The sequence below is a fragment of the Emys orbicularis genome, chromosome 20 (genome assembly GCF_028017835.1).
Source record: "Emys orbicularis isolate rEmyOrb1 chromosome 20, rEmyOrb1.hap1, whole genome shotgun sequence".
Classification (NCBI taxonomy): Eukaryota; Metazoa; Chordata; order Testudines; family Emydidae; genus Emys; species Emys orbicularis.
The window spans coordinates 21,055,945-21,060,302 of NC_088702.1; the positions used below are offsets into that span (position 1 = coordinate 21,055,945).

The following is a 4,358-nucleotide window of genomic DNA, read 5'->3' on the forward strand; positions in this document are numbered from 1 at the left end:
GCACCACCCCGACCTCTGGGTAGATTCAGAGCTTCCAAGTCCAGATGGAGCATGGTAGTGCCCTATCTGAACTCCTGCAGAATATCCTTGAATTAGTCCCTGGTTGAACTAGAGCAGATCTGTTAGGATATAGATATTCAGGCCTGTCTGTAAAGGCCTATACTTTAAGATTTTACGTGTATTCTTATCACTTAGCTAGTTATAGAGGTATAAAAGAAAGAATCAAAATCACTGTCTGTCTGTGTAAGGGCCTTCTCGCACTGTGACAGTCTGAGGCTCTGTTCTTAGGCAAAGTAAGGCCTTTGGCTAAGCAGCAGAGGCAACCATAAGCTGAGAAGTGAACGGTCACATCCTCACATTCCAAACGAGTCATATTGAAATAAGGTGCTATTGGAATACAATCCTGTCCTGATATTCCTATCACCTCCAGAGAAAGGGAAGAGCCTAAAAGATGTAAAAGGAAACTTAGTTTGACAGCATCCTGTCTGGTAAGAACTTACTTATCAATAGACACAGCTGGAAAACCCTTAAGTCTGTATAGATGTAGTTGTGAAATTCTTGCTTCTGTATTGTTTTGTATGTTTATTTGCATGGTCATGCGAGAAGGACCAGGGAAGTGAGAGGGTGAAGGAATAAGCCCCCTAACAAGATCTCTTAGAAAAACACCCAATCCTGCCTTAAAAATTGTCAGTGATGGAGAATCCACCCGATGGGTCTTTTAAAGTTTTTGTTCATTGGATCTGCTGGCCCCCGAGTTGGCCAAAGTTTTGTAACTTGGCTAGAGCTGGCAAGTAGGATCTTCTTGGTTACTTGGACGTTACCTCTTCACCGCCCTGCAGTGTTCATGGGTAGGTGGTTTCTCTGGAGCCACTTTTTGTCTTGCCAGCTTGTTTTCCTTATTGACCACTCTTAAACTAAGCCAGAGCCTCCACACACTAAATATCCCAGTGACTGGGTCATGCGGTGGTTGTAAAATATTTCAGAGCCGCCACATAAACCTTCTGGAATATAAGTAGTTCAAGTAACACCCGGGACTGATTATTACTTATTATTTTTTATTTCAAGTAGTGCTGGAAGCCCCAGTCCTGGCCCAGGACCTGGCTGTGATAGGTGCTGTACAAACAGAGCAAAAAGACAGTCTGTGTGCTACAGATCTCACAATCTAAGGAGATGCAATGGATAGAGACCTGGGCTGGGATGCAGGAGATCTGGATTTGTTCCCGCTTCTGCCACTGGACAGACCAAAGGTTCTACTGGGCGACTTTGGCCAAGTCACTTCCCCATTCTGTGCCTCAGTTTACACATTTGTAAAAACTGGAAGACTGCTACTGACCTTGGTAAAGTTCTTTGAGATCTACTGATGACAAACACTAGAGAAGAGGTAGATATCGCTATTACAATATACTGACTCTTCTATAATATACTACACCTAATGGATTAAAAACCATTTGGAAATCTAGGACCATGATGAAATTTTTAGGAAACAATCTGGAACCTGTTGGATTCCATGTGGTTTGAAAACACTCAAGAATCCAGTGATGGCCTAGATCCGGTCAGGAATATAGAACCCATAGACTTTGAATTTGAACACATTGAGACGCTTACGATAAATGATATTCCAGAGCCAGCTAGTGATGCAGTATCCAAGAGAGTCAATCAGGTGAGAACACATTGAGTGATCTAAAACAAACAAGATTCTGGAGCTGACTACTGATCTGGTTCCATTAATGACCCACTGAGCTTGAAAAAATTGAGAGACCTAGAACACATGGGATTCTCGAAAAAGAGCAGGGAATTTAGAATCCAGGAACACTGCAGTGTTTATAAACAGCGATATACCTGGAACCCTCCAGATTTTAGAACCATATGGAATCTAGGAAGAAAGGGGATGCCAAGCTTACAACTCTCCCTAAGTCTGGGCACCTTTAGGCCATCTCCTGTTTTGTGTTGTGAACTTCTGACCCGTGTCTTCCATTAGACTCAGGGGCACTGCCTCCGTGATCATCGACAAAAGCCGCTTTGACCAGAGTGAGAGGAGACATCCTGAACACCTGTCAGAACTTCTCCCCCATGAAGAGGTAGACAATGGGGGATAAGGAGGAATTGAAGCAGGATGTGAAGGTGAAAATGACAAAGAGGGTACCCGTTACCAACTCTGGCACCTCCTTCTTGTAGAGCTTCAAATTGTGGTAGAGGTGGTAGGGCAGTCAGCTGAGGAAAAAGGAAACCACCATGGACACCATGACATTCAGGGGGTTCCCAGCCCATACCCACTTCTTCCCCTTCATCTCCAGCCCCACGCAGACATAGCATCCCACGATGGTGGAGAAGGGCAGCAGGAAGCCAGCAGGAACCAGACCATGAGGACAGCCAGGTGGACCTGTCTGCCCAGGGCCTACCTCTCGGCTCCGTTCCAGTCTCCGGAGATGTTGTAATTGTTGATGCAGATGATTCTGCCCCCGTCCACCAGCCAGGTCTCCCCAAAAGCCAGGTAGGGAGCGCTGAGACCGAAGGAGGCCAGCCGCATGTTCGCAACCAGCTTTCCAGCCCAGGGTAGGGAGCGGTGATTCCGAAACCAGATGGGCTTTTGAATAAGGGTGTTTAAGTCCAGGCTGATGAGGGCGAGAAGTAAGATGGAGGTGAACATGCCCAGAGAGAGGCATGCACAGAGGAGTTTGCACATAGCCATGATGAAGACCCAGTGGAAACCCAGGAGGATGAAGAAGGGGATCAGCATGGTGAAGAGGAGGTAGCAGGAGACCAAGTGGAGGAACCAGAGCGTGGTCACTGTCCTCCTCATCTTCAGCCCCAGCACCCACAGGTACAACCCATTCCCAATCACACCCAGCAGGAAGGTGGGGAAGAGTAACACGGCTGCGGCAAAGTGAGTGGCGCTCGCAGCAGCTGGGGTCTGGCTGGAATTCTCCCCAGTGGTTGGTTGGATGGTCATGTTGCCTTTGTCCATGGTGCCCTGGGGAGAGACAGAAGAGGGGTTAAAAATGACCACAGAGGAGGGGAAAACAGAGAATGGAAGACAAGGAAGGGAGAAATACCAGAGGGTCAGGAATGCATCATTGGAGAGGACCTCACCCTCTCATCCTCCAGACTATCCAGGCTGGGTATTCTACAATCAACTGGGATATGGCCAGTGGAACTCACTGCTACAAGACAGAGCTATGGGCCACCTCTTTCATTGAGCGTTCTGTGCCCAGGATTTTTGCAATATCCTCATCAGCACCATTGTATGACCCTTTCCTTCCTAAGTGAGAGCAAGGACTCTGGAGTAATAGGGAAAGCCCGATGCCAACTCTGTCCACATATCTATTCAAGTGACATCATCATAGGACCTAGTCACATCAGCCATACCATCAGGGGCTCGTTCACCTGCACATCTACCAATGTGATATATGCCATCATGTGCCAGCAATGCCCCTCTGCCATGTACATTGGCCAAACCGGACAGTCTCTACGCAAAAGAATTAATGGACACAAATCTGACATCAGGAATCATAATACTCAAAAACCAGTGGGAGAACACTTTAACCTGTCTGGCCATTCAATGACAGACCTGCGGGTGGCTATCTTACAACAGAAAAACTTCAAAAACAGACTCCAACAAGAGACTGCTGAGCTGGAATTGATATGCAAACTAGATACAATCAGCTTAGGATTGAATAAGGACTGGGAATGGCTGAGCAATTACAAACATTGAATCTATCTCCCCTTGTAAGTATTCTCACACTTCTTATCAAACTGTCTGTACTTGGCTATCTTGATTATCACTTCAAAAGTTTTTTTTCACTTACTTAATTGGCCTCTCAGAGTTGGTAAGACAACTCCCACCTGTTCATGCTCTCTGTATGTGTGTATATATATCTCCTCAATATATGTTCCATTCTATATGCATCTGAAGAAGTGGGCTGTAGCCCACGAAAGCTTATGCTCTAATAAATTTGTTAGTCTCTAAGGTGCCACAAGTATGCCTGTTCTTTTTAGGGAAATGGATGGAACCAGATGGATACGTCAGTGATTTATCACCAGGAATTTCAAACCAGATCTGGTTCCTTTAGAAAAATGTGATACAATTTTTTGTTGTTAATTGAAAGAAGTGGAAACTGGATTTGTTTCAGGTTTTGGAAACTGACTGGGGTAAAAAATTTGGCAGTTTGAGTAAATGTTTTGGGGGATGGATAAAAAATGGCAGGTTGGGTAAGAAAAAACATGGGGCTTGAGTCAAATGTTCATTTTTTATAAACTGTTTTAAGCCCAAATGCTTGGGTTTTGAAAACGGATTTTTGGTAAGGGAAAAAAAACCCAATCAGGTTCCAATAACCATCCTTGGGGTTTGATTCAAAACT

At 45.3% G+C, this 4,358-nt stretch overlaps 1 pseudogene; it reads right to left on the minus strand.

Annotated features, from left to right (window-relative positions):
• Positions 1-1,925: 1,925 nt before the first annotated feature.
• Positions 1,926-2,965, minus strand: LOC135892247 (probable G-protein coupled receptor 33; annotated as a pseudogene).
• Positions 2,966-4,358: the final 1,393 nt, after the last annotated feature.